Raw genomic sequence first — 27,218 nt, 5'->3', positions numbered from 1 at the left:
TTCCTGTCCCCTGGTCTGGTGGTGTTCAGGGTAACAGTGTGTGTGTGTGTGTGTGTGTGTGTGTGTGTGTGTGTGTGTGTGTGGACTCGAAATAAAAAAAGGTGTGTACGGCTTTAAACGCTCGCATGTATATATGGCGTTTAGTATTTTGAGGTCCTTGAACACGGCCATTTGGGGGGTATGTGATGGCACGACTGTACTGGTCAGGTCAAAGGCCAGGCCATCGCATCCTAAGGATCGTACCGTCGTGCTCAAGGATCGTACCGTCGTGCTCAAGGATCGTACTGTCGTGCTCAAGAATCGTACCGTCTTGCTCAAGGGTCTTACCGTGCTCAAGGGTCATACCGTCTTGCTCAAGGATCGTACCGTCGTGCTCAAGGATCGTACCGTCTTGATCAAGGGTCTTACCGTCGTGCTCAAGGGCCGTACAGTCGTGCTCAAAGGTCGCACAGTCGTGCTCGAGGATCGTACCGTCGTGCTCGAGGATCGTACCGTCGTGCTCGAGGATCATACCGTCGTGCTCGAGGATCGTACCGTCGTGCTTGAGGATCGTGCCGTCTTGATCAAGGGTCTTACCGTTGTGCTCAAGGGCCGTACAGTCGTGCTCAAAGGTCGCACAGTCGTGCTCAAGGATCGTACCGTCGTGCTCAAGGATCGTACCGTCGTGCTCGAGGATCGTACCGTCGTGCTCGAGGATCGTACCGTCGTGCTCAAGAGGTTAAGGAACATTGCTCTCATTCGCGTTACACTAATCTCGTCTTGTTACTATCACGTCCTTAACCCGCAGTTTGCCTTTGTTTTACATTCGTCTCTTCTCTTACGTTTTGGCTCCTTTTTCCTCGTCATTTACCATTCTTCCTTCTTGTATCGGCTCTTTCTGTCTTCCCATTCACTTTTAGGATCTTTCTATCTTTCCATTCTTCTTATAGTTTGTTTTGTTTTCTTACGAGTTATTTCCTCTTAGGTATTTTTTCTCTTTGCCTCCCAGTATAATCATCATTATCGTGTACATCCATACTTGGCTTTTGTTTGTACTATGCCTCATTTATTGTTGTTATTCTCCCTTGCTCGTTTTCTTTTCCTTTGGTCAATGTTTTTTGGACTAAAGGTGCGTGAGTAGTTCAGACAGTGGCTCTTTTGTTATGCAAAATGTGACAGGCGGCACCTGTAGGGAGGTGGCCAGTGTGACACAGGATGGTAACACCTTACTGTTGCAAGTTCTTTGATAATAATAATAATAATAATAATAGTAATAATGATAATTATCATGATAATGATATCCATATGATTATAATGAAAATAGATAAACAAACGTCTTGAGTCTGATCCAAGTGAGGTCTGAAACCATTACATTTAGTTGTTTAGTGAGAATTTTGGTGTCATCTGTGAATTCCTTGCTGTTAGTTGTACAGTTATTTTTGCCACTAGGAAGACCTCGTTGTTGAATATTGTCAAGTCTCTTCTTTAGCTAAAGTCAATTTTCAAAGTCAGGTCCCTTACTGCAGGCTCATTTATCTATTTAACTTCATAAAAATTTTCGTGTTTAAGTACGAGTTATTAGTATTCACAAAACACCACTTATTATTAAACGTGTGTTTTTAAGTGTCGCATGATACATAATCCCTTTTGTAAGAGGGTGGCCGTAGAGGTTGCTACCTCCATTTGCGACCCGTCAAGTATCGTAAACAGTTGGTAAAGTTCTGAAACGCTAGACAAGAATCGGTCCGGCACAGTCCTTGATGATGAAGGTGTTGACGCCTTTGTGTGTGTGAGGCACCACGTCTTCCTGCATGGGATGATGGGTGGGGCACACCGGTGTATACCGTTGGTGTGTTAAACTCCCCTGCTGCTGCTACTGGTCGTGAGGATGAGGAGGAATAGTCACCCATCCACCTCCTCCTCCTCTCCTCCTTTCCTGCTTTAGTCTCCTTCCTAACCATGAACCCACGTCCAAATGACCACACTTCACAACACCAACACGTTGGTGTATTGGATCTCATAATCTCGCACCGTCGTGTATAGTGGCGTGCGGGCGGGCCGGGAGGGGGTGGGTGTTGTGTTCTCAGGACAAAGAGATAATAGATATGACAGAGATGTAAGTTACAGTTCGACGGAGAGAGACAGACAGAGACAGAGATGGTTATCTGATAAAGTGGGCCATGTTACAATCGGACATAGGGATATGTATGTTTTATACGGCACAGACAACGGGATGTATAAAACAAAGGAAAATGTTTATTTATATTTCACGTGACAACAGTGGAGGGGATGTATGCTTCATGCACGAGTAAACGACCCTTCTATTCTCTAACTGACGTCGAATCTTAATTGATACTCTTAGATTATTATCGGTAATTATTTCTGACTGGAATGACCGTAAATGTGAAGTGATTTACCTTTGATTGTACCGGTATTAAGATCTCCCACGTTCCGAGACTGTGCTCCGGGGGTCTCCTCTCCTTGTTTATGGCCTCCATCATCGCCATGGTGTTGTGTTCCCCTTGGGTTGCCGCCGCCCTCGTAGCCAACTCCCTAAACCCATGGCAGTCGCTACCCCCCCAATCCCACCCCACACCCGACCCCCCCCATCCCACCCCCACACCCCTTTTCTCCCCCCCCCACCCCCTTCCCCCGGCTCAATCAAGGAGGGAAGAGATCAATCTAGGCGGTAGTCATGCGTCATTCCTTCGCCTCCAGAAAAATCAGCGTGAAATAATGGCGGGCAGTTTCTTGCTGCGGAGCGAGCCATCGCCGGTCCCCACCCCTCGCCTTGGGGGATTCCGGTCTGCAGAAAAACACGAGAAAGAGAGAGAGAAAAAAAAAGTTCATTGCTCTTTTCTCAGGTGCTTTCCTCGGTTGGTGTATTCCATGCGTGATTAGAAGTCGCAATTGTACGGTCTGGGAGTGGTTTTTTGCCGCGCCGTAATGTATACTTGAGATGCATGCATTACCGGAAGGCTTCGAGCGGGGGGAGGGGAGGATTGTAATCAGATGGTGCAAAGAGCGAAGTGTTCTGTTTGAAGAAGACTCTCCTTGGCAGACTTTCAGAACGCTTGGAACGAATGCGTGGTCGTGAGGAACGTGATATATTTGAGGAGAATGTTCTGATATATCTTATGGTAGATGCTAACAGTATATATATATATATATATATATATATATATATATATATATATATATATATATATATATATATATATATACTACAACAGGAGTATGAATTACATAGTCACTTCCAGGTGCTAGAGGAAGGGTAAGGAAAGATGTCATCTTTCGTATGGGATGCCAACAACGGTGTAATTTGTTCTTATTATGGCCTCAGGATTTCGTTCCTGCTCCTCACTTCTAAGCAGCTGAAGGTTATGGCAGAGAGCTATTAAGAAAACGCGCACTAACCCATGTAGGCAAATAATGGTAGATAAGGTAAGCTACTTAAAGCGACCCATGTTGGTAAGCCATCCATCGAAGTAGAGGCTGGCAGGAAAGCTGAGCCCAGCGCCAGTAATGAGGGTGATTATCTGCCGTTTACAAGGCCTACCGTGGTTACTTTCCCGCTCGTATTTTACCCGTGTCCGGACTTTTATAGATGACTTTAAATGAAGACGGAAGGACAGGTGGCGGCCTCGCAGTTCCCCGACGAACGCCTGATGAACGGGAAAAGGTTATAGGGGTTTGGGGAGGGTCGGGAGAAGGTGGAGGAGGAAGAGGAGTGGTGGTTTATAACTGGTAGTGAGTGAGAGCGGCGGAAGGCCAGGAGGATCCTCTGGTGTTTAAAGGCGTTAATGACTCAAAAACCGACTGACGTACCTTCGCCGACGCTTCTGAAACGATCCGTGGCCCTCCCCCACGAGGAGTCAGGTGGAGGATGGTGGTGTCATCATCAAGACGATGATGGATGACATCGTATGGCATTAACCTCAAACGGGGATCCGTGTGTCATCGTTCTTTATTTCCCGACAGTGTATTTCCTCCCATTTTGTCTGTGCCACTAACCACGCCATCTCCCCTTTTTACCCTTCGACCAGTTGAGGTTCTCCCTGCGCCGATCTCTTCACTCCCTGCCACCACATTGGATACATCTTCCCTCTACACCAATGCGCCCTTCACCATCTACTCCTCTTGTTCCTCCTCTTCCTCCTTTCCCCAATCATCAACTATCGTGCCTCTCTTCTCCCTCTTCTCAGTATTCGTACTCTTCTTCGTCATCCAGCACACTATCCCCACTCGATGACTTGTCCCCTTCCCCCCCCCCTTCTCTCTCTCTCTCTCTCTCTCTCTCTCTCTCTCTCTCTCTCTCTCTCTCTCTCTCTCTCTATCTATCTATCTATCTATCTATCTCTATCTGTCCCTCTCCCTCCCTCCCTCCCTCCCCTCCCCGTAGCCGGATGTGACTCCACCCCTTGTGTAAATAAAACTAATGAAGCTCTAATTGTTGCCAGTATCGGCGGGGCAGGTGAGGTGGCCCCGACCTGCCTGCCTGCTTGCCACCCCTGTACCTGTGGTATTCCCAAACCCCGCTTGAATGCCTCTTCAATGACGTAATTGGATGTAGGGATCACAGGAAGCGGTCAATGATTGGGGGTGTTGGTTTGTGACTGGCTGTTCTTAGTGGCTGTCGAGTTCTGGGGCTGCCCACCCCTTTCTTTGGGTGCACAGCAAAGAGGGACATTTAAAATTGCTTGTTTTTTTTTCATATATCTTCACTTTTGAAAAGGTTCGTCTACGCCAAGAAATTAACTTCGGATGATTTTTCTCCTTTTTTTTTTTTTTCGTTTGTGGATCCTTCTGTGAAATCGACATCAAAATGTTTCTTCCATTCTAACACAGTTCCAAATCAGAGTCCGTCCGAACGATAGTCACTGGTGGTGGTGATCCGTAACACCACCGGAGACTGTGTGGTGGTGGTGGTGGTGATCGAACGCGTCACACAACAAACAACACTGCAGTAAGCACCGACATCCGTTCCTCCTCCCCCACATCGTACCTTTGATGTTGATTCAAATCTTCGCCACCACAGTCACGCACCAATACGTTCTTCACCACCACCCCCGCTGGTGCTCACACACACACACACACACACACACCAGTGTAACCTTCACTTCCCCTCACCACTGACCATGATAACACACCCAGCAATAATCTTCACTACCTCTACCACACACAAAAGCTCTCGGTTTCCTTCCAGACACCATGATAACACTGCCAGCCACACACACACACACACACACACACACACACACACACACACACACACACACAGTCCTCACTTTCTTCCTGTACGGCACAACAGTCACTTCCCTACCACACGTCACAACCCTCACTTCCCAACCACACACCATGGTGACACACACACACCGCTCTCGTCTTCAGTCCTCGCTGTCATATACCACAGTCAGGTATCTAACTCTCTTCCTCCTCACACACCGCAGCCTTTACTCGCCTGTCACGTACTGTGAGGATGCACATCCCCCCACCACACATCAACCATCCTAGACCATACAAAACATCAAAAGTCTCCACTCATTTATCCCCCTACCACACATCAACCATCCTAGAGCATACAAAACACCAGAACTCTCCAACCATCCATTCCTCTACCACACATCAACCATCCTAGACCATACAAAACAACAAAACTCTCCAACCATCCATTCCCCTACCACACATCAACTATCCTTGACCATACAAAACAACAAAACTCCTCAATCACTCATTATAACCCTCAGTCCCTTACCTGCAGACCACATAGACACTCACTGTTCTACCACACTGTCAAAACCCCACACTCCCCGACCACACATCGCCACAGTTCTCATATCCCCTACGACGTAACCCTAAGTACCCTCGGCCACATACCAGTCGGGGCCCACCACTACCCAGACCACCTGTGACCACGGCATTAAGTACCTTCTAATAAGGCCAACCAGATCACACCACCACCACCACTGGCCACTAGCTCACGGCTCAGTACAGAGGTTATTATGATTAGACAGTAAACTGTTATCCTGTATAGACTGTCGTGGTATAAAACATGACGCCGTAAGAACTGCCAATATATCGCTTTCATAAAAAACTTTCGAAGAGACTAACAAATTATTGTTATCAGTTTTTTCCTCCCTCTAATTTAGCATCAGCTGATTGTATTCGTTATTGTTTACTTGTTTTAATCCCTTCTCTCAACTCCCTGTCAAAATCTCCCTTGAAACATTTTCGTTTCTTGCTCATCAAATCCGCGTCAGAGCCCAGAGATAACCAGCGACCACTTTATCAACTGCAGAAGCACCCATTACCATGAGCAGAGCCAACAGTAGGAGCAGCAAGAGCAGGAACAACCATCACCACCAGTACCAGCATCAAGAAGTTGATCTGAGTCAACATTAGACGAAGGGGCAACAACACCACAAGCACATACAACAGAGAGCTAAGCGTCACCACCGGCGAGAGGGTAGGACGGAGGAGGGGGAAGGAGGAGGAGGAGGAGCAGGAGAAAGTGGTGCGTCCTCCTACAGAAGAGGTCCTGGGTAGACTAAGGGCGAGTGTCAGAGCGGTGGTTCTTGTGGTGGTAGTGTTGGCGGCGGCGGCTCGACAGCTGCGGTCAAAGGTTAAACCATGAGCCATGTCGCGCGTCCCTTCCACGCCTCCTGAGGTCACTCCAAGAGGTGCTGTTGGGGGGAAGAGGTGTTACTGGAGAGGAGTTTTCTTTGCGGTTAGGTGATGTGGGAGGTAAGGTAGTGATGGAGAGAAGAACTGCTATGTTAGGAGGGGAAGGAGAGTACTGGAAAGAGTAGGTGGTGTTGGGAGTGAAATGTGAGATGGGGTGGTGCTTCTGGGGAGGAAGTTTTGTAGCGATAGAAAGGAGAGAAATGATGGGGTGGCGGGGTGGAGACAGTACAACGCACGAGAGGTAATGTGACGGGTTGAGGGATGGCGCTGTAGAGGGCGGCTGACGCAGACCTGGTATTTCAGCGAAGAAAAGTGCTGCAAGGAGAGTAAATTCTCTAAATTCTGCTGGGGGGAGGAGCGCGCGATGCAGATGTCGCTGCTGGAAGGAGGAAGAGGTGCAGAAACGATACACGTTGGGGAGGGAAAGCCGTAGAGTAAGGAAGCGGTTAGCGAAGGTCAAGAGAAGTGTGCGAAGGGAGACGGTGGCGCTCTGGGTGTGTCTACCAGACCTAACTTATGTTGGCCGAGAATAAACGATAATATTATCGCTAACTGTCAGATACGCTGCACAAATGGTCCTTGTACTATGACCGGCCCGGAGAAACGTGTATTAAAATATTATTTATGTACAGATAGTAACATCTTTGTTCTGTAGACATCTTGCGCATCAACACTTTTCATTACTAATTAAAGAAAACAAACCAACACTCCGTCTCATTTTGCTGGGCTGGGCGGCGGCGGCGGCGGCGGCGTCGTCTCCTCGGCTGGCCTCCTCCTCCTCCTCCACCTCCTCCTCCTCGCACCGTGTGCTAGCTACATGGTGCTTCATGGCAACCCTTCCCTCACCATCACTTAATCTGCATTATTTCTCTGCCATATTCGCTGTCTGTCCTCCATTTCATCCGTTCCTATTCTAAGTCTGCCCCCTCCCCATCTCTTTCCATCTTCACATTCTTCCTTGAACCTCCCATCCATCCTTTAGCCAACTTGTTGTCTTTCGGACATGACACTCCTCTTTCGAAACATCCATCAATCTATCTATTTGTCCATCTTATTTTTCCCTCTCTCTCTCTCTCTCTCTCTCTCTCTCTCTCTCTCTCTCTCTCTCTCTCTCTCTCTCTCTCTCTCTGTCTCTCTCTCTCTCTTTCCCCACTACATCTGTATATGTATTACGTTCCTGTGCTCCAACAACCTTACGAACAACCCCCCCACCCTCTCTTGACTCCACTCGTATCCCTCCTTCCCTCCCTCTCCATCTATACCCCCCACGACCACCACCTCCTCCTCCCTCCATCCATCCCCTCGTTCAAGACAATACAAGAAGACGTCACGTTCTGGCCGTAGCGTCCCGGAGACCCCAGGGGCGCGCACACCCCCATTAGCTTCCCGGGGAACGTGACGTGCTCCTTCTTTACGGCCAGTTGTGGTAGGGGGCGAGGAGGAGGAGGAGGAGGAGGGGGGCTGCTGCTGCTGCTGCTGCTGCTGGACGCTCGAGAGGGAGGGGGAGAGAGGGAGGAGGCAAGGGAGGGTCACAGACAGCGTTGAGGGGGGGGGGGGGTTGGGGTAGGGGGTTCAGCGTGGGAAGTGTGTGTGTGTGTGTGTGTGTGTGTGGTGGGGGGGGACAAGGGGGAGGGAAGAGGAGAAGGGGGTGTGAGTAGCCAGGTTATACGCCGGGTGAGGCCACGGTCTGTGGGTGTGTGCGAGTCTGTGTGAGATACACAAGACTCTGGTTTTCTTACGTTTCTGACTGCAGCTTTAAACAGTACGCTGTGGGGGTCGGCCGAGAGCGCGCTAGCCCCGTCTGGACACCGTTCAAGACTGGAGGGGAAGTGGAGGGGATGTATGGGCTGTAGGTGAGAGAGAGAGAGAGAGAGAGAGAGAGAGAGAGAGAGAGAGAGAGAGAGAGAGAGAGAGAGAGAGAGAGAGACCTGGGGACAATGAGGAAAGGACGTAGTTAGTCGGGTGGAGGGAAGTGAACATCTGAGCCTGGGTTGGTGGTGTGGTTGGAGAAGGACATCCTCTCCTGTGGTGACTCACACTTGACCAATTCCTAATACTATGGCCTCAGATGGAGAGTGAGGACGGCAGAGGGGAAGAGGTGGGGAGGAAGGTAAAAGGGGGAGACTGAATGTCTCCTCCATGCCCCACCACCGCCACCACCACCTCGTCAAGTCCCTCGGCAGTGCTGCGCGCCCGCCGGCACACACCGTGATGCTTCCCTTTCCCCCTTTGAAAGATTGTGACAGGTATATCGCACAAGCATATGCACATGTTGCATGTTTTATTATATTTGTTGTAACCATAGTGTTTAGTGAGCAGCGCGTGATGGGTGGGCGGGGGTGGGCGTGGCGACACCCCGGGGAGTGGGCGGTGCTAGGCGGACCCTCTCAGCGGGGGGCGGAGCCATACCCTTCCACGCATTACCCAAAATTTAACATCAGAAATACACATCACACGAACTTTAAATTCTTGGTCCTGTAGATCGGGGCCATGAGTGATGGACGGAGATACCTACAGCGCTGTAAGGGAGGAGGTACGACGATGCCCCGTGACGGCGGGGAACAAAACAAAGAAGGGAAATCCAGACGAAGTGCAGCCATGGTGGGGAGAGTCGGGCTGGCTCAAGACGAGAGGCAAGGCTTCCCTCCCTCCCTGCCTGCCTCCCTCCCTCCCGTGCCTCAGTGCGCTGCTCCTACTGCCTCACTTTACATGGCTTTCCTCGCCGTACACCGGCCTCGCAACACAAATAGGACTCCCCTATTGTTTACAAGGGGCTTGGAATACGATCCTGAGTCTGTAGGAGGTGGCAGGATACTGCGTGGCTTTGTCCAGTTCCTGTGAAGTTATGTTTTGCTTGCCAGGTGGCGGGGCCGCTGGTCGCTGTGCTTGCTCCGGGCCCCGCGGCAGCACGCTACATATTTTCTTGCATTATTAATATCGTGTCTTTTACGATATTCCTCCAACTTATCTTAATATGAAACTCCTCTCGTATACCGTGATACCCGCAATCCTGAGGCTGCCATCAGTTAATAAATTTCGTGGATTTGATACACAAATTCAGCTCATGGGTACGGCAGGATCTAGACTTCCTTCATAGGACCCTAGCGCTCCTGCCTCACCTCCCAGCTTTACGCTCTTTTCTCCTCCCGTCCTTGAGACCCTCTTCGCCTATTCCCCTCTTCTTCTTCCACCTCCTCCTCCTCCTCCTACCTCTTCTTCCCTTCCTCCTCCTCTTCCTCCTCCACTTCCTCCAGTGCCGGTAACTCCTTTAAACCACAAACCCCACATAAAAACTCCCACGTAAGAAAAACAGTCGCCAACCTTAGCCCCTGAGCACTTTATCTACCCGGTAGCCACCATAAACACTGCTACCGGGGCCTGCCAGCCAGCCAGCCAGCCAACCAGCTTCAAAGCTTTGATAAATTGGAATAAAACACTACAGAAGGACTCTGTTATTTTTTTTTTCTTTCTCTCCTCCGTGGGACTTAGGAAGCAAGGATGTTTTGTAGGGCCCCTACTATGACTGTATCGGATAAGGACTCGCGGGTTTACAGTAATTCCACTTCGTTTACAAGTGTGATGAAAGGGCGTGCAGCAGTAACATCACAACTTCCTCCCCGTGGGTTTGACTCTCCATTTACGAGAGGAAAGAAGAAAAAAAAAGAGTAATTGATATCCAGATTTATTAAATTTTTTTTCCCTCCGCGCGATTTTCATTTCCTTCTTCTTATTGTTTCTTGCAGCAGAACGTGAGTACGGATTATGTAATTACTCCGGCCGTGTTTCTAAGCTGCCCGGACTGCTCAAGAATCGCTCGTCCATCATTATGTAAAATGTTACACAATCTATGTACTCTCCATTACGAGACGGGTCATGTTTTCTTTTTTCTTTTTTTCTATTTCTTTTATCTAGTTTGGTGTGGACGAGAGCAAACGCCAACCAAAGAACCAGCGGAGCCGAGGTTGACTGCTGGGTGGAATCGGCAACATCGGGGATGGGGGGGACCCACACTCACACACTACTAAATCCATCAATTACCAAACAATCCATCATTGCCCAATTACAGTCAGTCGTTGACACTGTGACACCACCGTCGTTTGCGGAGGAGGGGTTTGGAGGGGAGGAGGAGGAAGAGGGAGGGAGGGAGGGGACTGGTGGGTGCAAAGGTCGGGGATGGGTGGGAGAGAGAGAGAGAGAGAGAGAGAGAGAGAGAGAGAGAGAGAGAGAGAGAGAGAGAGAGAGAGAGAGAGAGAGAGAGCCGTAGAAATAGGGAAGGTGGAGCGGTGCCCAGGTTAAATCGGGAAGGTAAATTGATGTTAACATGGCATCATCGGGAGGTCTTAGGGCAATTAGAGGAAGGTTTGGGATTCTTACGGCGGAAGTGAGGCAGTGAAGGCGGAGGGGGAGAGGGGTGGTGTGTTGTGAGGACACGGAACATGAGGGGATTGTGTTGTTTTGTTTATACCACTCTCTGTGGGGGAAGGACTCCAGGCCGGGGTCGGAGAGTGTCTTAGGGCGGTTGCTTAACCTCCTGAACGCCACGGTGCGGTGCTGAGGCTCGGGTGTGGTACGATCCTTGAACACCAGGGGTGGGTGGGGGGGATGGCAGCCCTTGAGCACGACGGTGCAGTCCTCGAGAACGACGGTACGATCCTGGAGCAGGGAGGGACTGCCCTTGAGCGCGACGGAACGATCCATGAACACGACGGTACGATCCTTGAGCACGTCGGTACGATCCTGAAGCACGACGATACGATCCATGAGCACGACGGGTACTATCCTTGAAGCACGACAGTATAAGCCTTGAGCACGATCATTGGATATGATGGCCTTGTCACTAACCTGACTCTTAAGAAAATCGTACCGTCGCGTTCAAAGGGTCGCTTCAACGTGTCAGTGTGAAATATATATATATATATATATATATATATATATATATATATATATATATATATATATATTGGGAAGGATCACAATTTTGCGCGTGATCAAGATATTCCTATGAGCCCACGGGGAAAATGAAACGATAAGTTCCCAAGTGCACTTCGTACAATAATCACATCATCATGTTTACCACATGGCGTCCTAGCTTCGTCTCTTCGATGTATATCAACTGACAGTTATATTTCTCTCTTATGTCTCCCCTGATGATGTGATTATTACACGAAAGTGCACTTGGGAACTTATCGTGTTCCATTTTCCCCGTGGACTCATAGGAATATATATATATATATATATATATATATATATATATATATATATATATATATATATATATATATATATATATATATATATATATATATTTTCCCTGGGGATAGGGGAGAAAGAATACTTCCCACGTATTCCCTGCGTGTCGTAGAAGGCGACTAAAAGGGGAGGGAGCTGGGGGCTGGAAATCCTCCCCTCTCATTTTTTTTAATTTTCCAAAAGAAGGAACAGAGAATTGGGCCAGGTGAGGGTATTCCCTCAAAGGCCCAGGCCTCTGTTCTTAACGCTACCTCGCTAATGCGGGAAATGGCGAATAGTTTGAAAGAAAGAAATATATATATATATATATATATATATATATATATATATATATATATATATATATATATATATATATATATATATTTCAAGTTCAGACGAACATAAGTAACTGGAGCTGGAATATCAAACAGAAGTGGCCTGTGTAGGGGAACGACCGACCGCGTATATGAGGGGACGGTGGGTGACAGATGACGCGGAGGGGCTACATGCAACCCGGGGTCAGGAGGAGGAGGTGTAATACAGGGAGAGGTGTAGAGCAGAGGGCAGGGAGGGAGGGCAGCGGTCGGGAAGCTTGGAGGTCAATTTGTGTGAGTGGGGAGGGAGCAAGGGCCGTGGAGAACAGTGCTCGGGAACCTGGAGGTCAGTTGGTGCGAGTGGTGAAGGAAGGAGGGAGGGTAGTGGAGGGCAATGTTCAAGAGACTGGAGGTCAGTTTGTGCGAGTGGGGAGGGAAGGAGTATTGAAGGAAGGGGAGAGGGCGGTGGAGGGCAATGCTCGGGAGCCTGGAGGTCAGTTTGTGTGAGTTGTACACCAGCATTAACCGAGAGCGCAGTCACTCCACGCGTGCTGTACTCTCCCTCCACCCCCCTCTCCCCTAACCTCAACCCGCCTTCCTCTCCTTCATTTGTCTCTTTCCTCTGCTCTCCTCCTCCTCCTCCTACATGTTGCTTGTTGCTCATACCCGTTTCCTCACTCCTTTCTCTCTAATCAGTTACTCTCTACTCTTCTTAGAACTTTGTCTTCTTCCTTGTCTTCGTGTTTTCTTCCTCCTCCTTGCATGCTTCTTATCCCTCCTTCCTTCCTTCCTTCCTCCTCCTCCTCCTCCTCCTCCTCCTCCTCCTGCTTCATCCTCCTCCTCCTCCTGCTTCATGCACCAGCTCGCAGCAAAGCTGAGTGCTGGAGTCTAGGGCAGGAGGCGGGCTGCGGTAGGGGTGGTGTGGGCCCAGGTTTATGAAGGTATTGTCCGCCGGGCTGCTAGCCAGCCAGCCAGCCAACTAGCTAGCAAGCCAGCTAGCCAACGAGCAAGTCAGCCAACGCGTTAGCTGGCCAGCGATCTCTTGTTGTTTATCTCCTGGCCCTCTCTCTCTCTCTCTCTCTCTCTCTCTCTCTCTCTCTCTCTCTCTCTCTCTCTCTCTCTCTCTCTCCTGTAAATTGTTTATTATTTATTGGGACAGGCCAGGGGCCTCATAGCGCCATTGTTCGGCTGCTGGTCACCGCGTAATGAGCCAATATTCACTTATCAATCCATCATGGTCCCTGAGGCAAGATAATGGTGTCTTCAGAGACATTGGGAATATGGCCCGTGCCGACGGGTTACCAGTGACTGTGAAATATGTTATTAGATGGAACCTTACAGCCTTTTACGTTAAGACCAAAATTCTTAAACATTTCCGTAATGTTACTCTTGGAAAGGTTTGTCGCTAAACTGTTTGGTAAGAGTAGTGAGAAATGTTATATATATATATATATATATATATATATATATATATATATATATATATATATATATATATATCCTGGACCCCTTTTATGGTGATCTTGCACCTTCAAGGCTACACTGTAATCAGGAACAGGGAAATGATGTCCTTTGGAGTTTAACGTTCCTCGACGAGACTGTCCTCCTCTTTTTTTTTCTTTTTTTTTTTTTGTCCACTAGCGATGATACAAGCTCGCCGAGGGCAACTTTTCACTTGCGGTGTTACCACAGGCAGGCGAGCGTCTGGTAACATCTATATATAGAGGATGGTTCATACAAGATGTTGCTAGTCATATCGAAGGTATTACTGAACATGGAATTATAATGACGAGTGGAACTTAACATTATGATGATGTGATTGTGTTACTCCTTTCGCGTTTTTAGTTTGACTCATGTGATTTGTCAGGTTGAATGATGGGGTGATGGGTAGATAGAGATGAAGGAAGGAGAGTAGTGTGATTGTCAGATTAGATAATGGGATGATAGGTGAAGATGAAGGAAGGTGAGAGTAGGAGCGTCCTCAGATCTCGTCTAGGTGTTCGAAGGGAGTTTGGAGAACCCTCTACCACAAAGACCCTCCTTCGAGGCCTTTTATAAGTGTTGTGAAAGCCTCGGAGGCAGGCAAGGTCGGTGTGAGAGCGAACGACTTCGAAATTCGAGAGAACCGAAGACAACATAGCGAGAGAGGGCGCGCGCTACATGGGTCATTTGTAGTCCTAAGACATCATCGCGTTGACTTTCACCACAGGTTTGATGTCCACGGAGCTGTCTGTGTTCGTCAGAGATTTGAGACTGTGTTCCTATCATATTGTAAAAGTCGAGTCCGATCATCTTTTTTTTTCGTATAGTTTAAGAAATGCAGAGTCCAGAATTCATGTAACTTTGTAGTGTCGGTCGTTGGATAAAATCTAGTGTTGGTATGAATACGGCTTAAATGTCATTTTAAAACAACACCCATAAGGCTGGTGGTGTCTTTCTGAACCAACCCTGTAGTAAGTTCGGACAGTAAGCCCGCGATGTTGCCCAGCAGTCATCGCAAGGGGCCACGTGGATCCAGTTGGTAGAGAGAGAGAGAGAGAGAGAGAGAGAGAGAGAGAGAGAGAGAGAGAGAGAGAGAGAGAGAGAGAATATGTTGCTAAGCAGGCTTATGATGACATACTGTCCCCCTCCCCTGGCCTGAACCAGGTTGTGCCTGTACGCGAGGGCAGTTGGTAACACCTCAACACTTGATTATACCAGAGTTTATCGGCACATCAGTTGGCGTCGTCAGTCACTGCTCTGGCCTGTACACGTTTCACATCCGCCACACCAGCTGGTACTGGCGTTGCATTTGGTTAATACACAGAGCTCGAATTGTAAAATTTTGACAAGAGGTGGAACGGGTAGTTACTGTGGGTTAGGTAGTGGAAGGGTAGTTACTGTGGGTTAGGTAGTGGAAGGGTAGTTATGTGGGTTAGGTAGTGGAAGGGTAGTTATGTGGGTTAGGTAGTGGAAGGGATAGTTACTGTGGGTTAGGTAGTGGAAGGGATAGTTACTGTGGGTTAGGTAGTGGAAGGGTAGTTACTGTGGGTTAGGTAGTGGAAGGGATAGTTTCTGTGGGTTAGGTAATGGAAGAGTAGTTACTTGGGTTAGGTAGTGGAAGGGTAGTTACTGTGGGTTAGGTAGTGGAAGGGATAGTTTCTGTGGGTTAGGTAATGGAAGAGTAGTTACTTGGGTTAGGTAGTGGAAGGGTAGTTACTGTGGGTTAGGTAGTGGAAGGGATAGTTTCTGTGGGTTAGGTAATGGAAGAGTAGTTACTTGGGTTAGGTAGTGGAAGGGTAGTTACTTGGGTTAGGTAGTGGAAGGATAGTTACTAGGGTTAGGTCGTGGAAGGGTAGTTACTGTGGGTTAGGTAGTGGAAGGGTAGTTACTGTGGGTTAGGTCGTGGAAGGGTAGTTACTGTGGGTTAGGTCGTGGAAGGGTAGTTACTGTGGGTTAGGTCGTGGAAGGGTAGTTACTGTGGGTTAGGTAGTGGAAGGGTAGTTACTGTGGGTTAGGTCGTGGAAGGGTAGTTACTGTGGGTTAGGTAGTGGAAGGATAGTTACTTGGGTTAGGTCGTGGAAGGGTAGTTACTGTGGGTTAGGTAGTGGAAGGGTAGTTACTGTGGGTTAGGTCGTGGAAGGGTAGTTACTGTGGGTTAGGTCGTGGAAGGGTAGTTACTGTGGGTTAGGTAGTGGAAGGGTAGTTACTGTGGGTTAGGTCGTGTAAGGGTAGTTACTGTGGGTTAGGTCGTGGAAGGGTAGTTACTTGGGTTAGGTCGTGGAAGGGTAGTTACTGTGGGTTAGGTAGTTGGGTGGGGCGAGGGGGGGAGGGGGTGTCATGGGGTACCTCCCCCTCGTAAAAATGAAAATGAAAATAATGATGTAAGTGTGTATTGCCACATTCTGGTGACGTTTGAGGGAGGAATGTGCAGCTAAATAATTAACTTGGTAATTCTTACGTTAATGTTGAAGCGTATTTTATCCAGTTAAAAAGCGGGTGTTTATTTGATTCTGAGGGAGTTTGGGGGGGGGGGAGGGGACGCCATCCCCGTATTTAGACAACGGTGGAAATTATAATTTGATTTTGAGTTACAAAAGGGGGAGGAGGGCGGGGTGATGCCATCCCCCTCTCTCCCCTCAGTTCGAGCCCCAGTCGTACCAGATTCTGCTGAAACTTCAATGTATCTTTTTCAAAACGCCATGCACGGTGAACTGTGTGTTCCCTTGATCATGGAGAAACTTCTTTCGAAATTACAGTCCGATTTATATCGCGCGCGCGCGCGCACACACACACACACACACACACACACACACACACACACACACACCACTGGCGAGACCTCTGTGCACAAATAATGATAACGATAAATGAAAATAAAACGTGGGAGTTAGAGTTACCATGATTGTCCGAACATGGCAGTTTGGACTGTGTGCGTCGCCTGCCATTAAGCACAGCGGGGCGTGCGTCCGTCCGCATTACCAGGGTACACTGTAAGTACAACTTTCTAGTCGCTGGTCACATACTAAACACACTAGCAAGACATCACATGCTTGGCACACCAGCTACATATACTTCAAACACTAGCTAGGTATCACATACTTCAAAGACTAGCAGGACATCACATACATGACACACCAGCCACATATCACATACTTCAAACACTAGCCAGGTATCGCATACATGACACACTAGCCATTGATCATACTTCAAACGCTAGCCACATATCACATACATGACACACTAGCCATAGATCATACTTCAAACACTAGCCAGGTATCACATACTTCAGGCACTAGCAAGACATCACATACATGATACACCAGCCACAGATCACATAACTTCAAACGCAAGCCACATATCACATACATGACACACTAGCCATAGATCATACTTCAAACACTAGCTACATATCACATACATGACACACTCGCCACTTACCTCATACTTCACATACACCAGCTAGTGATCACGTACTTGACGCTTGATACCTCATATTTCGCGTTGGACATCCTGTGGCATCATAACCAGCCAGTGACCACATCATGAACGCTGGCCACACCAAGCCTGACGCTTACCAGACACCACAGGGCATGTTTCCCAGCACATTCGATACAAGGTCATGGAATCTTATCTCCATGTTTGGCATCTTATCTACTTGTTTGGAATTTTATCTCCATGTTTGGCATCTTATCTACTTGTTTGGCATCTTGTCTACTTGTTTGGCATCTTGTCTACTTGTTTGGCATCTTATCTACTTGTTTGGAATCTTATCTACTTGATTGGAATCTTATCTACTTGTTTGGAATCTTATCTACTTGTTTGGAATCTTATCTACTTGTTTAGAATCTTATCTACTTGTTTGGAATCTTTTCTACTTGTTTGGCATCTCATCTATTTGTTTGGCATCTCATCTATTTGTTTGGCATCTTATCTACTTGTTTGGTATCTCATCTACTTGTTTGGCATCTCATCTACTCGTTTGGCATCTTATCTATTTGTTCGGTACAATTATCTGTTGCAGTTCTTTCTCGTTATATCGTCACTGGATTAATTAGTTTTCAGATAAGGGGGAAAAAGTAATTGTACGTCTTGTATTTGGTTTATGATCATGTACACACACCTGCACTTGTCATGTAGATGTATTAAGATATTCCATCAGTTCCTCTGCTACAGATTGGAGAGCATTTTGATATTTCAGTTCCCGAGTCTTTTTTGTTTTCCCTTCCCTAGATTTCTTATCACGTACCTGATAAACGTACCTTTATCCCGGTAAATTTATGCCAATGAGTTTGCGGTGATGGAATCTTTTATCTCTCCCCCACAGATCAATTTTCACTTTGGCTTCCCCGAAGCAGCAATTATCACCTGCGTAAAGTTTCCCCGAAAATCACCGGAGGTGAAAAAGAGAGAGAAATGGAAAAGTATCTCTCCCCCGAAAAAAAAAAAGTTATCTGTCCTTAGCCTCCCCCAAAAGTACTGGAGAAGTTTCCCCTAAATATTTTCTTTCTTCTGTATCTCCGCCAAACGACCATTAGGTGGTCATGGGTGGCCCATTCGTTACTGTCGGGGATCAATTAGGTGGTTCCGATGTATGGAGGTAAGGGAAGTGGCCTGCACTTGATCATCGTTTGATATATATATATATATATATATATATATATATATATATATATATATATATATATATATATATATATATATATATATATATATATATATTATTTCTTTTCTTTCAAACTATTCGCCATTTCCCGCGATAGCGAGGTAGCGTTAAGAACAGAGGACTGGGCCTCTGAGGGAATATCCTCACCTGGCCCCCTTCTCTGTTCCTTCTTTTCGAAAAAAAAAAAAAAAAAAAAAAAAATATATATATATATATATATATATATATATATATATATATATATATATATATATATATATAGTGGGATGGGTTACTCCCATTAAGAGCTTGTTAGCGTTTAGGTTCACGTGGTTTGTTGGCATTCAGGGTCGTTGTACTACCATTGTTAGTGATTACGATGGTGAGTTACTGTGTTTAGTTTGTTAGCGTTAAGTGTCATGGGGTTACCCGCTGTCAGTATGTTATTGTATTGATGGGTTAAATGAGTATGAATGTTGCTGTTTGCAGTAACGGCTTGGTATTGTTAGTTTGTTGTTTGTAAAGTCTGTTGTTTGTAAGGTGATGTGGTATGAGTAACTTATTTTTTTTGTGTGTTGTTGGAATATAGATGTTTAGATGGTGTCACTGACATGACTTTTTGTAGTCTGTCTGTCTGTCTGTCTGTCTTTCCTTCCTCCCTCCCTCCTCTTACCATCTTCTCTCCCACCCTCTTCTCCTCGCCTATCCATACACCATCACCTGATCTCCAATCACAAGTGTCACCAGGTGATTAGGGGCGTTAAGGTGGGTTGTGATTGGCCGTTGAGAAAATGCTCGTGTCCACAACATCCCTATGAATGGTGTGGATGGCACAGGAAGAGGAGGAGGGGAGGGAGAGGAGCAGGGGGCTGGTGGGCGGGGCGGGCTGGGGCACCTTGAGCATGCGAGCTCGTAATACGCCGCCCTGGGCTCTCACCCACCGGCCTGCCTGCGAGAGAGAGAGAGAGAGAGAGAGAGAGAGAGAGAGAGAGAGAGAGAGAGAGAGTAGGTACCTACCTACTTACTAGTACTTACTTGAAAGATCTTGCCGTGTGGCGACGGAGTTAGATTAACGCCCAGAGGGGGAGGGTAAGTACATTTATTTTGTCTAATATGTACGGTAATTTGTTTCTGCATCTCTAATGATTTTATTGATAAATGCACACGCGCACACACACACAAAAAAAGGAAAAGATTTACGGTACGCCGCCAATGCATTAGCTCCGAGAGCTGTGTCTTCTGGCGGTGACTCATCCTCTCTTTATTGCTATGATTTCTACAATATTCGGCTGCTTTGGGGTTAATCTCTCTCTTTTGTCGTAAAACTGGCTTCCCTAGTACGAATACCTTGGTTAATACCTGGCCCAGACCCTTGCGTATGACACCCTGACCTCTTGACTTGACTCTCGTAGGTCAGGTCATCCTACAGAAGGGTCATTGCCTTCCTTTGTGCTCGAGGGTCGCACCATTGGATTCGAGGGTTGTACCGTCATAATCAAGGGTCGCACCATTGGATTCAAGGGTTGTACCGTCACAATCAAGGTTCGCACCATTGCATTCAAGGGTTGTACCGTCATAATCAAGGGTCGCACCATTGCATTCAAGGGTTGTAACGTCACAATCAAGGGTCGCACCATTGCAATCAAGGGTCGCACCATTGCATTCAAGGGTTGTACCGTCATAATCATGGGTCGCACCATTGCATTCAAGGGTTGTACCGTCACAATCAAGGGTCGCACCATTGCATTCAAGGGTTGTACCGTCACAATCAAGGGTCGCACCATTGCAATCATGGGTTGTACCGTCACAATCAAGGGTCGTACCATTGCAATCATGGGTTGTACCGTCACAATCAAGGGTCGCACCATTGCATTCAAGGGTTGTACCGTCATAATCAAGGGTCGCACCATTGCAATCATGGGTTGTACTGTTGAAATCAAAGGTTGTACCGTCATACCAAAGGGTTGTATCGTCATGTTTCAATGGACGCACCATTGCACTTAGGGTTGTATCATCGTGCCTGAAAGGTTTTAAGGAATAGCACTGTTCTCAGAATCGGGAATTAAAGTCGGAGAACAGTGGGGTTTAGTCTTGAGGAATCACCTCTAGCGCTCATGAATATTCAGACTATAACGAACGAGGCAACATACGAAAAGGGTTCGAAAAATCCTTCGAAGATAAATTTCGGCCGTGGACGTGAATAATAGAGAGGAGCTGTTAGACACCCATGATACATACACATAAACAACATTGTCTCGTTAATGGTAAGGGAGCAGCCATCATTTTTAGGGAAATTAGTAACGCTGATGTACCTTTTTCTCTATTAATAACGAGTGCGTTTAAAATGCAAATTGTCCATCTTAAATTCACTAGCTTTTAGCAGAACAGTCAAAGGGACATTACATTTGTATCTGATGTTTTTGGCATGCAACACTTCCTCCGGACAGCCGGCCCAGCCCTGCCTTTTGCCACCAGTGTACATAAACAACTTTTGCTTTGCAAATTATCAAAAGGCTGGCCAATTATCCATGATACGAGCACTTAACGAGGCTGAAGTACCTTCCCCCCCCGACCGACACCTGATAACAAAGATTCACCTCGGAATCATTGCACTTAAAGCTCCTCCTCGCACTGTCGAGTCGCCAAGAAATCACCCTTAACAGTCTGGTCCTCAAAGATGACATTGGCTCTCTCGTATGATCTGTTTTGTTATTATTCCTGTATCTATGACTATCGCCCTTAGTTACACCGGACACATAGGTGAAATTAACTCTTCGTGCGGCTCGTCCGTAATTGTCCAAAACGTGTCTCCTCCTCGAGGTCTTGCCAAAAGCAGCTGAATATCTTTCCAAATGACCCCGTCTCCAAGAGCCAAATTGGCACATCAAGTCAGCTATATATATATATATTATTGAGTTTCAGGACGGAGAAGATGAAGTTGTTCTGTTGTGATTTATCAGGACTATATTGGACGTGTGTGTGTGTGTGTGTGTGTGTGTGCGCGCGACTTTCTTTCTTTTTATTTGAATAATTAACGAGTCTTCGACCCTGACTGACACGTGATTGGGTCGGCCGTCCCTGTATCATCATTAACTCCGGGCCAATTTCTCCAGCCGCTTTTGTGTTGGATCCTCAAACCACCGTCATCTTCCCAAGTCCACCACCTCCACCAGAGTGGGCCCATGCGTAGCACTTCCTGTTGTCTCCACGCCTCTCTCTCTCTCTCTCTCTCTCTCTCTCTCTCTCTCTCTCTCTCTCTCTCTCTCTCTCTCTCTCTCTCAAACCTGGTGGTGGTGGTTGCTGTTGCACAGAGTTCCAGACACGTGTAGGCTGTGGATGTACTGCACCTCATTTTCTATGCACTGAAATTTAAATGCATACTTCCACTGATGGCATAATTCACATAATGTTGCCTTCCCCCCCCCCCCCCACACCCCACCCCCACCCCCCCCCCCCCCCCCCCCCCCCCCCCCCCCCCCCCACCCCTCCACCACCCCCGCATCCGTCGTTTCATGGTTTTTATGTACCTTCTTGATGTAACCATCCCGCAAAGGTTATTTTGTAGCACAGATGGAGCTTGACTCCCCTCATCTCGACGGTACGACCTTCTGGGCACGACGGTACAACGCTCGGGTACGACGGTCTCTCGTCAAACGCCCCGGGAGTCGTACGCAGACAGGAGGGGGAGGAGGAGGAGTACCATCTTTACCATGGGTCGTACCGTCGTGCTTTATGGTTTGTTCCGTCGTGCTCATGGGTCGCACCGTCGCATTCGTGTCTTGCAATCGTGCTCGTAGGTCGTACCGTCGTGCTTAATGGGTTGTACCGTCGTGCTTTATGTGTTGTACCATCGTGCTTAATGGGTTGTACCGTCGTGCTTTATGTGTTGTACCATCGTGCTTAATGGGGTGTACCGTCGTGCTTAATGGGTTGTACCGTCGTGCTTAATGGGTTGTACCGTCGTGCTTAACGGGTTGTACCGTCGTGCTTTATGTGTTGTACCATCGTGCTTAATGGGTTGTACCGTCGTGCTTTATGTGTTGTACCATCGTGCTTAATGGGTTGTACCGTCGTGCTTTATGTGTTGTACCATCGTGCTTAATGGGGTGTACCGTCGTGCTTAATGGGTTGTACCGTCGTGCTTTATGTGTTGTACCATCGTGCTTAATGGGTTGTACCGTCGTGCTTTATGTGTTGTACCATCGTGCTTAATGGGTTGTACCGTCGTGCTTAATGGGTTGTACCGTCGTGCTTAATGGGTTGTACCGTCGTGCTTAATGGGGTTAACTGTCGAACTATTAACCAAGGAGATTTTACACTCATCGCATTGTATACATTCACAGTACTTGTAAATCCATGCGTCACCTGTTCCCTGGCTGCTGTTTCCCATTGTTTCTGCGTGGAGACCATTCACACGAGGAGTGACCGTTAGGAAACCCGCTACATCCCGGACGTTTCCTCCTTCCTACAACCTTTTTTTACTCCCCTACAGTCAGGTCTGCAACCACTTAAGGAGGTCATGTTGATTTCCTCTAGATCCATTTTCTCATTTACTTTTTTTTCCCCTTCGTCTGCAATGGCTCACCATTACGGCTTCTTCTTCGTCTTCTCCTTCGTCATCTTCTGCCTTTCTTTTTCTCGTACCAGATTTCCTGTGCAAATAAACACCGTCGCCCGAGAACCAGTGGCGGTACATCATTAGGTATATTGTTTCGTTGTCTCCCAGCAACAAGTACCGCTTGCCATCAATTAATGAGAGTCCCTCGTTCATCACAAGCGATAATTAAAGGACGAATTCGTGGTAGTAAGGGAGTGAGGAGAATGAGAGGTTTGCGTGAATAGTTTGCGTTAACTGCTGTTTAGCCAGGATGTCTAGACTACCACCTCTCGTTGTTGTTGTTCCAGTAATACTAGAATCATGGAACCCTTGAGAACGACTTTGCGATCCCTGAGACGACTTTGCGATCCATGAGGACGACTTTGCGATCCCCTGAGGACGACGGTGCGATCCATGAGCGCAACGATACGCCTCTTTGAGCACGACGGTGTGGCCTTTGACCTTAGATGGCTTTGACCTGAACTCTTAAGGCCAGTATACTAAAGGGTTGTACCGTCATGCCCAGGGGTCAAACGTACCGTTATGTCTCGAGGATCTCGCTGTCGTACTCAAGGAATCGTACCGTCATGCGCCAGGGTTGTACCGTCGTGCACAACGGGGGAGAGAGGGGGGGAGGGAGGGGGGTATGAAGCTTTGGTGTGAGATATTCACGTATGCCACTGAATACACATGACCCCTTTGAGAGAGAGTTCGATCCCCTCTCACCTGGATGGATACGACCCCCCCCCCCCACCCCCGCATTACGAAGTTTATCTCCCAGTCCTTCATTTACTCAGCTACACTATATTTACCCATGTCACCCGGCACACATGTAACCGTGACTGGAATATATGTAAAAAAAAATTTTGCCGTGTGAATCTCTTGTGTGCTTTTCTGGACACACAGTTTTAAGGAAATATCTCTCGAGTGTACATGGGCAAAACATCGAAGTCACTCTTATGCGCCGACGTGTTGACTCAAAGGGACGGAGGCCCGGCTGTGACAAGCGAGACTGGAGATGGCGTCTTTGCGTATCTTTGACTGACTGACAAACACACACACACACACACACACACACACACACCCGCTAGATTCATGGACACGAGGGTTCTGGGACTCATGGATACGAGTGTCAACAGTTCTTGGGCCAATATGAATATCGGCTCATCATGTACGACAGTACGAACCTTAAGCACGACAGTACAGCCCTTGAGTACGGCTCTACGACCTTTGAGTGTGATGGCTTTTTTTTTTCTTTTTATTGACCTCTACGGGTCAGGTCAAGGGTTAGGCCATCATGCCCAAGGGTCGCATCGTCGTATTCAGGGGTTATATAGATGTACTTAATGGGTTTATGGTGGAATGAAGTTGTAATATTTTTTTATTAATGTCACTTTGGTGAGTAACGTTCTATTGTCTCCTGATGTCTATGATTCTTATCCTTTTGACAATGACATATATATATATATATATATGTGTGTGTGTGTGTGTGTGCTAACGTCCCGGACACTGTGTTGAATGAAAAGTCACCTTTGGCGATGCCTTCATTTCCATGCAACTGGACGTAGCGCAGCCTTGGGATTTGCAGAGCCTCTTTGCCCATGGGGTCCTGGAGTAAAACCAGGACCCAGTTAAGAACGTAGGTTTGGGGCAATTATATATAAATCACTGGAATATTCGCATATTCATTGGGAGTGAACGTATCATTCGTTAATGCTAATTTGGATTGTTACTCCAGCGCTAGTGTTCTCACTCTCATAAAACATGGAGAGATGGCTCAGGTATTCTATACATCCGTGAGAGCCGGTGGTATCAATGATGCAACGGATGTTATCAGGGAAGGTGTGGGGCGGCTTGCCCTATGATAGCTACGGCAGGGGAACGAAGTAGGTCCTCTCTTTCCGTGTGTGTGTGTGTACGACAGCCTTGGTTCACACGCAGGGCAGCTTATGGGTAAGGAATTTTCACCACTAGGGCAAAATTTCAGAAGGGCTCGTTTGATCTGTGCGTGGAGACAAATGATTACGATCATGATGATAGAAATCTCTTGAGGAATTTTATACCTCACACTACTATACCAGAAAGGGGTCTCAAAGAGTCTTTCGCTAGGGGCAAAATTTGCTTTCGGTTCCTGAGGACTAGTGGAGAGGGAAGGACCTGCTGAGGGGGAATTTGTTCCCACTGCTATGTTGAAAGATGCCATGTCAACACACACACACACACACACACACACACACACACACACACACATGTTCCTGCTTACAAATACTGAACATGGACTATCAGTAGTAGTGATTGTGGAGGTGGTGGTGGTGGTGGTAAGCAGCGCTCCGGAGCTGCCTCTCTACACTCAACCCCCCACCCCTTCCACTTTTTTTTAGGGGCCGGGACCTTACGATACACTGGTTGGCGTGAGTTTAACTTTCAGTCCCATTCTGTCACCGTCGCCGTCACCATATCCCCCCCCCCCCCTGTCTTATTCTTATCCCCGTCAACCTCACCATCTCCCCGTCCCCCGTTCTGTCTCCAGCCCCTCCACTATCTCCCCCTTTCTCATTCAGTCTCCCCGTCACATTCTGTCTCCGCCCCCGTCACAACTCCCCCGTCTCATTTTGTAAGCAGCACCAGCACCACCGCCGCCGTCTCATTCTGTCGCCAGCATCACCACCACCATCTCCGCGAGACGGGTACGGAGTCGGGTAAAAACATTTATGTCTTTGTCAAGAGTTTACATATAATAATACCTCGCCAAACTCATTGTGTATGTCGGGGTTTGAAATGTTTTTTGATTTAGTAAAAATCATTGACCTCAAGAGGCGTGCTTTTTACTGTTTTTGTAATAATCATATATATATATATATATATATATATATATATATATATATATATATATATATATATATATATTATCCCTGGGGATAGGGGAGAAAGAATACTTCCCACGTATTCCCTGCGTGTCGTAGAAGGCGACTAAAAGGGGAGGGAGCGGGGGGCTGGAAATCCTCCCCTCTCACATTTTTTTTTTTTTTTTTTTTTTTTTTTTTCCAAAAGAGGGAACAGAGAAGGGGCCCAGGTGAGGATATTCCCTCAAGGGCCTAGTCCTCTGTTCTCAACGCTACCTCGCTAATGCGGGAAATGGCGAATAGTATGAAAGAAAGAAAGAAAGATATATATATATATATATATATATATATATATATATATATATATTTTTTTTTTTTTTTTTTTTTTTTCACACTATTCACCACTTCCCGCGTTAGCGAGGTAGCATTAAGAACAGAGGCCTGGGCCTTTGAGGGAATATCCTCACCTGGCCCCCTTCTCTGTTCCTTCTTTTGGAAAATAAAAAAAAAAAATCGAGAGGAGAGGATTTCCAGCCCCCCGCTCCCTTCCCTTTTAGTCGCCTTCTACGACACGCAGGGAATACGTGGGAAGTATTCTTTTTTCCCTATCACCAGGGATAGTATATATATATATATATATATATATATATATATATATATATATATATATATATATATATATATTATATATATATATATATATATATATGAAAGTCACACAGTACACAAGAAGCATCCCCCAAAATAGTGAGGGGTTACCTGTATGTGTTGAGCTGTGCCTGCAACACATCCTCACCACAACAATAAATGGTCCCCCAAAGTTTGCACCACCGGCGGGGGTCTGGGGCTGTCTACCACACCGCCACCCGCCTCACGCAGCCCCGAGGGACCCGCCCCTACTGTGGTGAACGGCGCTGGTGTACGCACATCTATACCAAGCCACCATTCACCAGGGTATATACACCACTCTACCCTCCCAAGGTATATACACAAGGCTGGGAGGGAAGGGGGGAAAGGAGAGTGTGAGTGAGTTCCAGAACCATCGTTCGTTTTCTGTTGGAAGATCCAATTTCTCTTATTTCCCATTAATTCAAACTGCTCGAGTTCTTGAAATGATACTGGATTGTATGATTATAGAAGTGTTTTATTTACAAAATTTCATATCTTATCGGGAGGTCATATAAGTAATTAGATGTACAGTAATTTGGAGATATGTAACAGCGCACGGCACGGCCGGAAAAAAAAAAGGGGTGGTGGGGGGAGGTTAGTGGGATGGAGGGAGAGGGGAGGGAACAAGTAAGGGATGGGGGGGGGGTAGAGTCGAGCGATATCCATCCGAAGATTGGCTTGGTGCGGTACATTGTGGAAAGGAAAGTCAGCATTTGGGAAAGAACACAGAGAGTATAACCCCCCACTACCACCACCACCACCCATAAGTCGGGGCC

The 27,218-nt window shown here is 47.2% G+C and overlaps 1 protein-coding gene across 1 annotated transcript in view; it reads right to left on the bottom strand.

Annotated features, from left to right (window-relative positions):
- The window catches only part of ct (homeobox protein, cut), a 676,428-nt gene that overhangs the window by 543,289 nt on the left and 105,921 nt on the right, over nt 1-27,218 (bottom strand).

Source organism: Panulirus ornatus, chromosome 21 (genome assembly GCF_036320965.1).
Source record: "Panulirus ornatus isolate Po-2019 chromosome 21, ASM3632096v1, whole genome shotgun sequence".
Lineage (NCBI taxonomy): Eukaryota > Metazoa > Arthropoda > Malacostraca > Decapoda > Palinuridae > Panulirus > Panulirus ornatus.
The sequence above is the reverse complement of the archived record's forward strand: the minus strand, read 5'-3'. Positions and strand labels throughout refer to the sequence as shown.